General features: G+C 38.4%; 1 protein-coding gene across 2 annotated transcripts in view; it reads left to right on the forward strand.

Annotated features, from left to right (window-relative positions):
* The window catches only part of TOX (thymocyte selection associated high mobility group box), a 304,021-nt gene that overhangs the window by 89,155 nt on the left and 198,697 nt on the right, over positions 1 to 16,169 (forward strand). The gene's annotated exons all lie outside the window — the stretch shown is intronic.

The following is a 16,169-nucleotide window of genomic DNA, read 5'->3' on the forward strand; positions in this document are numbered from 1 at the left end:
TGTTAATCCTTTTTGGGAGACAGCACCTGTCTACATTTTCTCCATTTCTCTTCCACCTTGGCTGTAAAATTGGGAAACATTAGTATCTTGTGCCTTGCCAGGTTTAATGAGGATTGATGTCATAAAATGCTAATGCTGGAATATAGTTAGAATTGGGCTATTAGTGGGTTATCACCGTCTGACATTTTCCCTGCACTGGAGCATGCATGTGGAGCCTGTTTAAAGTGATTGGGTTACTTAAGGGTCCCTGTTAGGGATATTTAATCCAACATAAATTACTTATGCACTTTGTTAGTGTTCAAAGGAAGAGTGTCACGTTGTACATGCTGGCAGTTTTCCAGTCAAGAGCTGTTAATTACTGTACAGCGAGTGAGTACATTCTGCAGCAATGGAAGTTATGGGGGGTGGGGGGCTATATCTATATTCCATCTACCTAAAAATGAATAGATGAGACTGTATGGGAAAAGAAATAGACGAAGTCACTTCTGCCCTTAGGAGTTACAGTGCCATTTGTTTTCATTTCCAAAATGAAAACAAATGACAGCATGATTCCCTCGGGGGAAAGTACTTTAGTTATAAAGCATTCCTGCCCCAAACGAGCAATTATCTATCAGTATGATGTTAACAACCAAATAAATTTTCCAAATCCTTAATTCAAAATTTTACAACTTGGCGAACCTCAAGGTTTGCGGAGAAAATTATTTGCTAATCAAGCAAGAAACTATAGCAATGATAGCCACAATTTAAAAATAAAAATTATGGTTAGCGTAATGTTTCTAAAGTTACCTTGTAACAAGATTCGATAAATCAGATAGTAACTTTTTAATGTAACTTTGAAGGATCAAGCCTTTGTTTATATTACCAGCAGTTATGATAGCTGCTATTGTTTGAAAACCTAAGGGTAAAAAAGAAAAGGTCTCTTTTCCCCTTCCCTGCCATTGCTGCTAAATAAAAGAGACCTCTGGTGTTATTTAGAAAAGTGTTCATAGGTAATGAATATATTAGATGTCCCTGATACTATTCATTTGCTGAAATAGCCAGGAGCATATATCATGATTTTTTTGCAAACGATCCATTTTCTGTGTCTAAGAAGATACAAAAATATATACTTTGTAAGCCTTTGTAAAATAACCCTTCTTTCTGAATTATGGCTGTGAGCACAAAGAACGTTTCATTTTTGTAGTCCTTATTATAGCCATCGGTTTTAAATTAAGAGTTAGAAGTATGTGCCTAGCATATTTATAAACTTCCTTTTAAAGAGAAAAAATTCATTTTCTTACTGAGAAATGATAAGTTAGGCATGGCTGGGTCACGTATGCACTGTTGTTTCTATAACAGAAATAAAAAATATTTTGATTAGCCATATTAAAAGGATTTGCTATTTCATCCAAATACATGCTAACAGATACAAATCCATACAGTTAATTTTAATGCTTAGTATATCATCTGTTAATGAAGTCATGCTTCGAAAGATTTCAAAGATGTTTCTGCTTTGAACAAAGTTGTACGACCTGACGTTGGGGAGTTGATGCCTAATAATTCACGTGGGATAGCAGTGAAATATGAAGCCCTCCTAAATTTAACTGGCTAACAAGCATGTGAACAAAGAGCAGTAAGTCATAGTTATGCAAGAAGGGATCTATTACCAAGTTCAAATATATAGAAGTCTCTATCCATCTCTTGATGAGGATCATATGTATATGGGTTACTCCTCGTAAGGCTAAGGGGAGTTCACCAGAAACATCCTTTGTGCACTTCTGGGCAATGGACCAATCTCCTGAGTGTACTGTGAGTGATGAGACATTTCAATGAAGTCCATAAAAAATCAGATTGAGCAAAGGTAATAATTCCTTCATAATTGGCTTAATGATGAGAGGGAACATGAAAAGATATAAATCTGTGCAACAAATCAAGAATGTTTTAGAAAGGTTCTTAGGCTCAGGCCAGTTGCAGCTGTCAAACAAAAAGGTGATTTGAAAAAGAAACCCTTTCCATACTTTGCATCATCTTTAAGTTGCTGAAAATTAAAACAAACTTGTTTATATTACAGAAAGACATGTTGCATATGACTAACGGAAGCAAAGACAATAAGCTGCAGAAGTGTCTGCAGATGTTAAAGTCCCATTTTTTCTGAAGTGCGATTAAAGGGTGATTCTATGGTCGGTAATTCTTACACCTCTTAGATGCAGAGATGTATCTGCATACAAGAGATTATGTTTACATATATGTGTATGTATATATATAATTTTATATATTATATAATTATATGTATACACATGTATAAATATGTACATATATGTATATATAATATATTAAAAATCTGGGGCCTTCTTAGTAAAAACCCAGTATTTCCTAACTAGTTATGTTCCACAGCCTAGGACTAAACAATCTGGACAAAACTTTAACATTGAACCCAAATCAGAAGCATTTCCTTTGTAGCTGGCGCCCAGTCTGTTTCTTTAACAGGCATAGCTTTCGCTGTGAGACCACAAACACAGAGGTGCAGAGGTACAAAGAGGGAACTAGCAATGGCATTGGGGTAACCGTGAGGCCTTCAGCAGTTACTGTCCCCACCTCCCAACCTTCTTCTCATGCCTTCTGGCCTCATCACAGGGATATTGGTTTTTGTTGATTTTGTTTTGATTTGACTTTACAGCCATTCTGTAGCCGTATTAAATTGCCCCATATTCTCATGGAAATCTTGCATCCAGGTATTTGGTGCTCTTGGAGAAAGGGAGGCACAAAGCTAACATTTGTTCAGGACTGGAACTTAAGTGAAATATATTTCTTTCTGGCAACTTGAAACTTTGAGGAGCGAAATGATAGAATCACTCCATCCACTACGTGATATCGGAATGTCACTCAAACAGCGAGCACTGTTAATCGCATTTCTCAGTGTCCAAGGGTTACAGGCTTAGAGAACTGACAATAATAGTGGATTCTAGATCTTGTAAGCTTTCTTATCCAAACCCAGATTGCTAAAAGAAAATAGCTCATTTATCAGATTAGAAGAAGACCTTGCAGAATCTGTAGCCTGAGCGGTGCAGTACATAGTCTTGTAGGCTGGTGAAGTAACCAGTTAAATTTCCACTCCTCTCCTGCTATTGTTGCTGTTGAAACAAAGTGAGATACTCGCATTCACAGCTTGCTGAATCAAATGCTTCCATTGCTTCTCTTACACATGCCTCCCAGGCTTTGCTCTTGGCCCATGACTCTGCTGATCACTAAAGCTGTGTCCCCTGAGATGCCAGCAGCACTCTGAAGGGAGCCATCACAAAGACGTAGAACTGTGGGCTGGGCTAGAAAAAGGACGGGTCAAAGTATATGCAGATAGTGTACAGTCTGAATACTGATTCACTATTTAGTGTGTTGACTGAATGAGTAAGTAAAATTAGTTGAAACAAACTAAAACTCATTGATGGCCTCGGATGAGAGAAGATTGTATGTATACCCATGTGTTTCATTTTCTTCACTCTGGAAACTTACACCTTGAAAGAGTTGTGTTTGCACCACAAACAGTAATGTTCACAACACTCAGGTACCACATCTAGAACAACCAATTCAATTTTATTCCATCAATGTTTTTGGGCACCTCTCTGTGCCTGGAACTCCACTAGTCCTGGAGGCAAAGTTGGAGAAAGGGAAGATCCTTGTCCTTGAAGGGTCCTCCTACTGAGAGAGGTGGTCACATGAGCATGAGATGCTACTACTACCCAAAAAGTGCAGTGATGATAAGTATGATGCATGAGGGGAAGGCTCATAGTCCCGCCTGAGGAAGAGAGAGCTGGACTGCTGCTGAGAAGATGACATCCAAGCTGGGCCTTGAAGAAGGAGATGACGAAGCAGATTGAGAGACATGGGGAAGAGGGCAGAAGGACAGCGTGAGCAAAGGCGTGGGAAACTGTATTGGATATCCAGTGACAAAAGCAATCGAACTAGTGTTTTTAAAATGTAGCAGCATGTATAGCTGTAAAGGAGGCTAAAAGGTGGACTGGACAAAACTTTAACACTGAACCAAAATCAGAAGCAGTTCCTTCGTAGCCGGCCCCCGGTCTGTTTCTTGAACAGGTGTAGCTTTCACTGTGAGATCACAAGGAAAGAGATGCAGAGGTGCAGAAAGGGAGCTCGCATGAAGTCATGAAGATCTTGTGCCTGGCTGAGAAATGCAAACTTTGCTGTCTTATATGTGTATGAATGTTACTTCCCTGATTGGGCCCTGGCTGGTGTAGTTCAGTGTATTGAGTGCTGGCCTGTGAACCAAAGAGTTGCTGGTTCAATTCCCAGTCAGGGAACATGCCTATGTTGTGGGCCAGTAGGGGATGCGTGAGAGGCAACCGCACATTGGTGTTTCTCTCCCTCTCTTTCTCCCTCCCTTTCCTTTTCTCTAAAAATAAATAAATCAAAATCTTAAAAAGTAATCCAATTCTTGTATCTGTGCACTTTCAGAATGGTAAAAGTCTGCTGATACAACTTCCTTACTAATCAATGTTTCTCTCTCACACTGATGTCTCTCTCTCTCCCTTCCCTCTTCTCTCTCTGAAATCAATAAGCATGTTCTCAGGTGAGGATAAATGTGTGTGTGTTTATGTGTGTGTGTGTGTGTGTGTGTGTGTGTGTGTGTGTATATATATATATATCAAGGAATTTCAATGGCTACTGTCATTTTCTGCTAATAGTTGATATTAAAAATCTTAATTACCTTTAATAGTCCTATAAAAACTTGGTAAAATTTAACTTAGATTTTTGTTCTGGAATTGGTATCCCCTTTAATATTTTTTGTTTTGAAAACAGTAGATTTTGGACATGTTGTTTCTCTAGTTTGTATTGAATATAACCTACCCATTTTATTAGTGCTTAGACATTTTGTTTTTTGGTGGAGGAATAAAGCTAAACACAGAAACGTTAGTTTTCAAAAGTTGCAGCAAGAAGAGATATAATCCCAATTATCTGAAACCCGTGTTCTATGCACAGACTGGCTGGGTGGGTGATAAGATTTCCTGGACCACTGCATTTAGAAACAGCAAATTAGGAAACGGGCTGTTGGTTACTGGTGCCAGGCATGTACGGCTGACCACAAAAATGTGACAACCTGATAGGTATGTGGGATCCTGAAAAACTTTCAAAAATACCCATTCATAAGAATTTAAGAAGCATAAAGGTTTGTGGCCATTTATACAAACGAAGCACAAACTTAACAGCCCCTGAAAATATCATCCTGTTATGGCAGATTCCAGTAATTTATGTTCCAATCAACATTCTGATTTATCAAGGAAAAACCACTATGCTAAGTAAGCTTTTTAATAAGGTGGTAACTACACAGTTTGTTTCAGAAGTATTTACATCCAAAATGGACAAAATGCCTTAAAACATGGGTTCTTTCTGAGCTAAAGGGGAAAGAAAACTACCCAGTTTATCTTGAAATATCCAGGAGCGTTTACGCAATGCCTCTCATACATCAGACACTGTGTTAGCTACTGCAGAACTGCAAGATGCAAGGGTCTCAGTCTTGCCTCAGGAGGCCTGTAATTCTGTGGAAGAGACATAAGGGGTAAGAAAGGAGCAAGTGCAGGGAGAAGGACCAATCCCAAGCAGGTTCCAGATGGCTGGTTCTTTTGTTTTTCTTTTTCCATTGTTATTGCTTATTCTTTTCATTACCTGTAGTGATCTTAAATATAATCTTTATTAGAGCAACAACTATAAACTCTTGTCTTTCGTATGCATCGCTGGGAATTGTCTCTGACTTTCCCAATAACTTAGTTGGAAGTATTCCCATTTCATGGTGAAGGAAACTAAGCTTCGGAGAAGCTAAGTGTGTTGGTGTTCAGCAATAGTCTTTAAGTCAAGAAAATAAATCATAGTGACCTAATTAACTGGCATTAAAACAGTCAGAACTTCTCACCTATGAAAAAATAATAGGATCCCTCACTTAGAATATATTTGAAAGAGCCACGGCCTGGGTGAGCTCTGTGACTAAAAGGTGGTGGCACTGTGAGCAGCCCCCTTAACCTCTTTGGGTGGGTTTCTCCAGCTCTAAAATTGAAGGACTGACTAGATGAAACACACATGTATGTTTTAATCTATTCCATGATTCTCAAGTATTGAAAACCAGAGTCACAGAGTACATTTAAAATGGTTTTTAGTCAAAGCCGTCTATTCAGGTAGTTTCACAGTGCGTGAGAACCCGAAGGGCTCACACCACACTGTTTGCAAAATTATGGATCATCATGTTACAGGCGTAGGTAGGACATTAACTGTGCGCTAAACCAGATTCATAAATTATTCTCCAAATCATACAACAATGCATTGCACACACAGAAGCTAAGCTGTGGACCCAAAGGTTTTCACAAAGGCCTTCCATTTCTCAGCAAGATGGGATCTCAGAGCAGGTTTGTTCGACATCATTAGTATGAACTTCAAAAATTGCATGGTAGGAGTCATACACCATTGAGAGTTCCATAATTTAAATATAACTGTCAGTGAAAGGAGTTTGAGCTCATAATTGTAACTAGTTTCCAGTCACTTGGGAACGGTGTGCGTGCTTCTCGCAGATGCTTTGCACCTTTCCCCTCCTACTAGAGCAGTCAAGGTCTCAGTTCCCAACCGCACGACAAGCTGGGCGCTGTGGTCACGTCTCACGGCAGTGTCCTTCCAGGCAAAGTGAGCCAACAGGCAAGGCCACTGCGAGCAATTCAAGCCCACTAGCATTCCACGCCCAACTCTGATTGCTTGCCTGTTTATTTTCATTTCGCTAATCATTTGTCATCATTTAAAATCCCATGCTGGTGATGTTCTCCCACCTAGACATCTTAACGGATGCCTTCACTCACCATGAGTTTGCCAGTTGCTGTATTTCAAGAAGCAGAAATAGGTTAAGAAAAAGGAAACGAATTACTGTGCACACTGAAAACCAATGCTATGCAAGTAGGAAACAGGTATAACTGTGCACGCACTGAAGCCGCACGATGCACAGAAAAATCGATGACTGGGAAGCTGGATGCACGAGGGTTTGACCCTGACTTTGCTGTGACTGGCTGTGTGGAAGAGACGTGACTCCTCTCATTTCTTCATTTGTAAATGGGGTCTAGAATCCAGCCCCATGTCGTTGTGTGGAGTAAAGGGCTGCAGGTAACCCCATGCTGGATTTTCTACATCCACCCCCTCGCTTCATGAGTGAGGTCATTGTGGGTGACCCAAATCAAAATGGCTAAGTTCAAGGATGGCGAACATACCAATGAAATTCACAAAACTTACTAAACTTAAGTGTAAGTCTGTTTCACTGTAGCATTAGGGTTTCAAAGTCATAGTTAAAATATTCATTTTAATTTAGAGAATCTAAATTGACATAATGATGGCTCATAAACACCTTCTCTATTTAATCTGGGATGCAGCTTAAATCTCCTAATTAAAAATGGTGAAACTTCACAGGGTGCATACGTGACACACAGCTTCTGTAATGACCCTTTCCTAGGAGATGTGCATTACTTTGTAACAGAAAATATCATGTTACATACAGGCTTTTGAAATCCCTTACAGACTGACCAGATGATGATTTGGGTGATTTATCTCCTTTCTCTTCTATAACGGATCTACAGGGAATATTGCAGTATTTATCACCTAATAAAGTTTAATGGAAAGTTTGAGCAAAAGTTAAGAAAAAGGTAGTATTAACCCAGGTGTGATGGTTAGAATTTTAATCATGATTTTGGTTCTCTGCATATATTTAAAAGAAAATGAAGATAATATAGACCAGTTATGGTGATTATGAAGAGCTACCTATGTCAGAATCTTTGGTTTTAGAGAATTATTTCACTATTGGAGAAAACCAATTTGTTTTTGGACTCTGGACATCTCCCACACTGTCATTCCCATAGGTACCTTTCTCTCCTGCAGGATGACCAGCTCGATTAAGAAACTGTCTCAGATGTGGGTTTTTTTCAGATATGGTGTAGAAAACCTATTGCCCAGTAAAAGTTCAGAAGTGACCCCTCTTTTCTGACAACAGATGGCAGTGTTTTCAGGGACAATGGCCATGTGTTCATTAGCTACTGAGGAATCTTCCGTGACTTTTCCCTTTCGAACCGCTCGCCCTCTGTCAGGAGCCGGCGCGCGCCTCGGAGCACCTGGACCGCATAGGACGTTGTTTTACAGATGTGCCTGTAGGACAGGGTTTAGGCAGCACTAATTACTCTTATGTACAAAGGAAGTGTCTCTTCTTATTAAAAGAGTAAGTTTATAAACTTAATTTCTCTGAACAAATATAACAACAGGAAATGTATCTGAAACTTTCTAACAGAAACAATTCATTCCGACATGTTTTGTCTGTTAAGTAAAATCTAATACTTTAAGCAAAGTTGATACTTATCAAAAGTTTGTAGTGTGTAGTTTACTTTTAACTTTAGTATGCTCGTATCGTGGAGGGTATGGTATTACTTCAGGTGAAACTTAAAGAGAAATCCTAAGATGCCTGTCGATGTAATTAGTTAATGCCTTTTCATGTAAGTGCTTGGTATTTTAGGGCTTTGCCAGGAACTATGTCTCACATATTCTGAATTTAACACATGCATGCCTAGTAGCAGTGGGTATGGTGTGGGAGAAGCTCTGTAAACACATTGACTCTGAGCCGGGCCTAGAATATAGAGTAGGTTGGAGACAGGCAGAGAAGATAGAAAAACCTCCTCTGCAGGAAGGACCATCAGAAGGCTTACCAATGAGGTGGGAGGTCCTGGAATGACAAATAGTTCAGCTTGTCCCCAGTGAAATATAAGGAAAACGGATTGGAAAATGGGGCGGTACCAAATTGTGAAGATCCTTGAAAGACTCCATGAGCCAGTGGCTTTTACATTAAAGACAAAAACAGTGTGTCCTTTCATATAAATAAAAATTTGAGTGGAAGCCCATACTTTATGAAACAAATAAATCATTGTTCTTGAAGGCTGGTCCTTGAAGCAAAACTCTTAGCACTATCTTCTGAGCTAAGGGTGAAAACTACCATTTGGAAATGACTCATAGGCCAGATATGCATTCATTCATTTATTCAGTCATTTTATAAACTGAGTAGCTATTATGTGCCATGCACTTGTTTTATGTGTATTTGTTTAATGTTGAAACTCGCAGAGAGAAATACGATTCATTGCAGAGCTACAGCCAAGGTTCATTAGGAAAACAGTTTGCACAGCAAGGTAACTTATAAGTATTATATAATTAAATTATAGGACCTTAAATATACTGTCTATTAAATAATAATACATAACAATTCCAAAGCAGGAAAACACACATTATGCAAACTCTCATTCCATTTCTGTAGTTAAATACACACACACACACACACACATATACAGACATATACCTAAGAGTAGGCATTGGTTTATCTAAACAGTTGTACACCTATATGAGGAGACAAGAGCAACCCAATTAAATTACAATTTATTTTTTATTTTACATAGAAACACTTTCAACTGAGACACAAATTAAAGTTCCAGTTTTGGTTCAGCATTCATTTTCGGGCTCCTTCCACTTTGGAGGTAGCTCATGTCTGGTGCGGCCTTCTTCCCTCTGTGCCTGGTGTGACCTTAGAGGTTCTGTAATTATTTCCATAAGATCTGGGATGTAGTTCTTTTGGTTCCACTTAGTTGTTTGCTAATAATCTGACTTTATGCTTAAGGCTAACAAATATCTTATTTAATAGTGCATGTTTAAAACATGATACCCTGAACAACACTGTGGTTGTTACTATACTGCATATCCTTTTTCTAGATAATGTAGCTCTCGACTTTAGGACACCTTCTATAATGTTTAAATGTTGATTATTAAAGCAAATGAATTTTAAACATTGACGAAATGAAGAAAGCCATTGACTGTGAACGTGTTAGTAAAATGAGGGGGAAGGCCAGCAGGTTGTGGTCCGTGGTGGCTGCGCTCCCCGGGAACTGCCAGAGTTGGCCTTCCCGCACAGCAGCCCTGGACTCTCAGCAGCGGTCCTGCTTCAGAAAGCGAGAGCTGGAGAAGCACCTGGAATGTAGGGATTTAGAATCCTTCCGCACACGACACTGAATCCTTAGGAACGCTTGCTGTAAAAAAGCTCGCTGACCTGTGTTTAATCTGGCTGGCACGTCCTAACTTATTGAACCTGTTTGAGTATAACACATTATCATGCCGTAGAACCCACTTTGGGAAATGCCATTCTAGAATTTTCTGGATCCTAAAATTAAACATGCAGTCCAGTCCTTTCTAAATCGCTAAGCCCAACTGCCAGCGCAAAGGGTTGAGAGAGGAGGGGTGGGGAGGGAAGGACCGGAGACACAATTCCCAAGAACCTTCCTAATTCCCGCTTGCCAATGGCCCATCCTCTTCGGCCTCAGGACATTTTCCCCCATACCTGGGACTTTGTCCACAGAAAGATCCGGCCTGCTTCTCTGAGAAGTTGCCGTGAAACTACCATAATATGCTGGGAGATATAAAACAAAGCTTGATTTTCTTAAACCTTTACCATTGGTTGAAAATATTTTGTTGAACATTTAACAAAATGTTCGACATTAACTGGGTGACATGAATCCACCCAGTCTTTACTTGAAACTTATGGGCCTAACTTAAAATAAAAACTAGATTTTTCTTAAGAGTTAAAAAGAAAGACTTTATGACAGCGGGGAGCACAAAACAGTGCTTTGTATTTATCGTTTGCCATTGTGGTTGTTGGCACAATGGAGAACTTACACTCTCTCTTTCTCTTTTTGACTTGAACACATAAAGGTAAGCAGTTGAGAGAGACGGAAACCAACTGTTTTTCCATTCACCTTATTATTGAGCTGTGGTTTTAGAACTTCCGTTTTGTTATCAAAAGATCTAAACTAAAGCTTCAGTTAAGAAAGGAGAAAGAGTTAACATTTAAAAGTGTAGGAAAATAGCTCTAGACACCTGTTCTGAGTTGGTAATATAATACTCAAAATAATATTACCTGCTAAATTACAGTTTAAAACTGGTGTAAAAAAACATGTCTTATTATATCGTTTATCATGTATTTAATCCCATTGTTCTTATTTATTCATTTTACTTCATTTTAAAGAACATATTTTTTTCTGAGATATCCATTACCTAACAGGTGTCTAATAATTAAATTTATAGGAAAATTACCTCTAAGGGTATCTTCAGCAAAGTCATTAACTATAACCTCCAAGCTTTACAATTAACCGGCGAGACACTTGTTATGCTCTCTCCCTTTGCGGGGGTGATGCAGTGCCTCAGGTAGCATCGTGAAAGTATGGGAGAAAGCCGAAGGAGTTAGTGAAAGTCTTTCTGATGCATGATGCTGTTTTAAAAGGGGAAAAGGAAGAAAGGGAAGGAAAAAGGGAAGGGAAGAGAAGGGAAAGGAAGGGAGGGGAAGGGAAGGGAAAAAGGGAAGGGAAGGAAAAAGGGAGAGGAAAAATAAAATCAAGGCACAATTTCCACAGGCATGGCCTCTCCAGATTGCATTTGAACATGGAATTCGTAAGTAACCTGACAATGCCAAGCAGCATATGTGTATTACAGCCGAGTAAGGGTTTCCTTGCACAATGTAGTAACACCAGCCTCATAATTGCCTGGTGAGACTAGGCACACTGTCCCGTGGTAGCAGCCTGGTGGAGGTAGCATGCCTCCCAGAGGTGAGACGCAGACCCTTCAAGGAGGCAGGACGCCTTCCCTCCCGGAGGAAGTGTCTATGGCTGTGAACAGTAAAGAAGCAATATAGACATCTTCAGCCAAGAGTTATTAACCTTCACGCTAGAGGAGGTGATAGATAATATTTGGATTGGGAGAATGAACTGAAAGCTCCTCCAGACTCACACTCTACAAAGCTATAAAAGTCATAAGTAGAAATATGTTATTGAAAACTCAGAATCTTAGACTGGCAAAGCAAATGGATAGGAATCATAGAGGAAAAAATAATTTATTCATATATACATAGCTTATTTTGTTACATAAGCTTTAAACAGCCTTTTCCTCTGCAGCTAGTTTGGACCAATTGAATACAATAAATGCCTTTCGACAGTGCTTGCGTTTGCTTTGTGATTGTGAGCAAATGCAGAAAGCTAACCGATGCACTCCTAGCGTAGAAACATGATCTCCACTGATTGAGTTGACGCGATAAACAGCAGCTTTACGTGTTAATATTTATTTAAAGATGTGATTGCTTCTATTGTGAGCAGAAGTGCTTATAGAACCATTTATTGCCATTTATTTTTTAGTTGAGCCATAGTTATCATCAGTGGTCTTTCTGGGAATAGACATTTGACACTTGAATATATTTAACACAATGTATCCTAATTGTGTTTGTCTGTATTTATGAGGTGCAATTTTAAATGGGGAAAATTAAATTGATATCTTTAAAAAAATGAGGAAAAGTGAGTTGTGTAAACAAAGTTATTGCATAAAATAAATGGTTTATTTTGCTCTGGTTATTACAAAAACAAAAACAAAAACAAAACCTGACTTTATTATTTTAACCTGCAACAACGAACCCAACAGGGCCTGTCTTAGAATGCTTGTGTATATCCTTTGCACACAGTAGGGACTTAAATATTGATCATGGGAACCAATATATGTCAAGAAGAGGAGACCAATTTAGTGACTGAATTCCACTAAAAATTGAAGACTTAGAAATAGGGATTTTAAAAAACTAATTTACTATTTAGGCCATCAATATTAAACAGTCTGAAAATGGGCCTGTTAGAGATTATCTTTTAAGAGCATAAACTAAAAGCTGGGGGGGAAATAAAAAGATTAGTAGTACCCAGGTCTTTTCTGTATTATCTTCGATGCGAACATTTAAAGAATGGCAGCTATAGAAAAATCTCAAATGACTGAACTGTGAAAAAATTTGCATGTCCTGGTACCTCTCTGAGCCACATAATCACTGTATGTGTTCCATTAAAAGAGTTGATTTTTTAATTGTCTTTATAGCTTTCATTTCATATTTTTGCAATCATTTTTATACTGTTTGTTTTTATTTCAGGGTTAGTCAGCTATTTATTTCATTAGTATTGAGCAAAGCAAACCAATAGATAAAGAACTGTCTTTTTTTATCTGTCTTTTATAATAATTTCTTTTTTAAGTAATAAATTTACATTTTATAATCATAATCATGAAATTGCAAATGAAATCAGTTCAAGAAAGATTAATTCAGTCATGCTCACAGCTGTGAAGATTGTGGAAATAAATATCATTTTGCAATAATGTATTCTTGACAAAGGGCATAACAAAAGAATGAGTTCTATTCAGAGATAGTGGGTATATTTATTTTGCATGTTGGGGGAGGGGCGTTCAGCTCTAGCTCCTCGACCCTGACCTAGTTTTGTAGCTGCTTATTATTCAGCTATATGTTTGAGAAATCTCTGTAATTTAATTTGGCATCCTCTTCTGCATGTCTGCGCCTAGCAGTAGGGGCTCATGATATTAGCAGTGTCCCATGCTGAATCGTATTTATTTTAAAATATCCTAACGCACTCCTAACTCAGAAAGAAAGTGTTAATTGTTGCCAGGGAACCTGCCTGATTACAGAGTTGCTGTCCCGTCCAGGCCCCTGCCATAATTAGTAACCACTGTTGACATTTAGATTTAAATTGAATTTTCTTCTAATTAAACCCAGAGGGGGTTGATCCTCTCAGATGTACAGGTTAATAAAATTAGTCAGAAACTGTTAAACAGTGAGCTGAATTCTCCAGGAGAGCTTTCTCAATGTATTGTTAAGAATTCTGTAATTAATATTAAAGGCATTCATTAAATTTGAATTGTCTTTTTCTGGTTGGAGCTGCATATGGTTTTGTAACAGTTATTTCTTTAATTAGACCTGTTTCCTTTGATAACTATAGTATTACTAATTTCTCTCGTGTTTGTAAATTTAGAGTTATAAACACCGTCCCCCTATTCCATTCCGCTATGCATAATTCACACCAGCATTCTTCTAGGAGTATCCAATGAATAATAATAAATGCTAAAAATAAATACAGTAGTGCCACAAAATTTCGGTACTCCGGATGACTCTTAACTGCTCTCTATTTGTCACTGTCCTTGCAACAAAGATACTTAAGCTTTGAGCGGGTCATCAGCATTTCCATCAGTATATTTTTCTTTCTCGTCCTCACAAGTTTTGACATAACAGTGGCTTGAATTTGGATTGCTTTGTCGAGTGATAGGAAGCGTTTCCAGTTCTAAGCTACAGTGTAGATTCTACATAGCAACATACGCTTTGATTCCTCCTCCCTTCCAGAGACTTGGGGAATAAAAAACATCTCAACTCTCAGTATGAAAATAGATGACAAGAAAATTTCAGATGATCAGAGATGAGGAATAAAGTGAATTTGATGGTGTTACAAGGAGACGTCCACTATTAACCTTTTGATAGCATCTGGATTTAAAGGAACTTTTGAGAAGCAAAGCTTTAGCTACTCTCATCATTGTTTTTTTTTCTTTTTCCTGAATTCCTTAATTTCTTATGCACCCCACAGAATAATAACATATTGTCAACTTCACTATTGTACAAAAGTCTTGTTTTCAATATACCAATAATAGTTTTATATGTTAATACTTAATAAATAGCACTCTCTAAATATGCTGGATAATTACAGTTTCTTTTCTAAAACAATGACAGTTTCCTTCCTTTCCCTACAACTCCCTGTAATAAAACCGTGTAATCGATGGTACTAGTCACTTTAGGATAATGGGTGTTAGAAAAAGACTCCTACAGGATTTGGCAAGGTGTTTTAGTGTTATACTTGCCCTCAAAAGAGACACACGGTTATTTTATAAAATGCTTCTTAATTTTCTAATCAAAATAAACGGAAGGAAACAACATGACTTCATTTTTCTTGCTCTGTTTACTTAACTAAATTGAATTAAATAAAAAGGTTTCTAAACACAGTTAAGTTCAGATGGGAAAAACTGGGGGCAGAGTATCCTTCGCACACAAGTAGTTATGCCTCACGCAAGCTGATCTGAGAGTTAAGAACTTCAAACCTGCAGAATTTTAAATTATGGAATGATTTCTTTAACAAAGTCTGAAACCTCCTGCTTAAGATTTTATGACTGCGGTACATTGTATACTTGATGGTGGTTCTGTGTAATGAAATCCAGGGTAGGATGATGCTTAACATTAAGTTCTATTAGGCTCTAAGACCCAGGACAGGGGCGGTGTTCTGGGAGCAGAGGGTGTGCTATGCAATAAACAATAGCAAGCCTATGGTATGGTATAAGCTCACTGCGTGGCCTGCCGGATATCCTAGAATTGAGAAAATGTTGCAGCGCCCACAGTTGCACGCAGCAATACGTAAACATGAGCTGTTAGTTGTAAGCTTCAAACTCAACAGGAATAGAATTGCCAGCATATTATAAAGGACTCTATATCACAGTATTAACCACAAGTTTAATTTCTCTGTCACCAATGTTTCCTGACTCAGTTTATTTTAGGGTATTTTTTTTCGCCTGTGGGAACAGATGTGGGTGCAGCAAGAGCACACTGCCTGGGAACCAGAGGTCTCTGCTGGTCTCTTCCAGCCAGCTGAGCACACTTGGACTAGTCATTTCACTCTCGTGTTTCATTGCCTGCTGGGTAGAGCTGAGAGACAGTCAGCCCTTATCGCCTTATGATTCAATACTTTTTGAGTTCAAAAAGAAAGTGAGGTATTTGCAAGAAGATGATTCTTTAAAAAATGTGCTGTGATCACGATCACTAGTTTATTAATGAAAGATAAAAGGCATATGAATTAATTTCCTAATCCTATTCCATTCATTATAACTCCAAAAGTCTTTTCTAGAATGAAAATAATATCCGGTTTTGACTTTAAATTGAATATTAATTTTTTTCAATAAAAGAGGTTATTTCATGGGAGATCTGTGGTCGACCTTGAAGCCTCTTGTCAGCCCAGGTTAAGTTCTCTGTAGGCGTGTGTTCCTTCTTGTATGGGGTGCCAACGTCTCTTAAATCATCCTCCTAAATATCCCACTACCCGAGGCCTCGCTTGCCCAGTGACTTCTTCCTCACACCCCTGACCAATATTCCCAGTGTGCCCAAACTTATTGCTGAAATGCCCATTTCTTGGGTGACCCCCAACCCTTCTCCAAACATGGAGTCAGACTCTGGTTCTAAATAATTAATAGCCAAAGGGCTTCCAGTTGTCTTTAGTCCAAATATCAGATTGTTT

Source organism: Desmodus rotundus, chromosome 8 (genome assembly GCF_022682495.2).
Source record: "Desmodus rotundus isolate HL8 chromosome 8, HLdesRot8A.1, whole genome shotgun sequence".
Classification (NCBI taxonomy): Eukaryota; Metazoa; Chordata; class Mammalia; order Chiroptera; family Phyllostomidae; genus Desmodus; species Desmodus rotundus.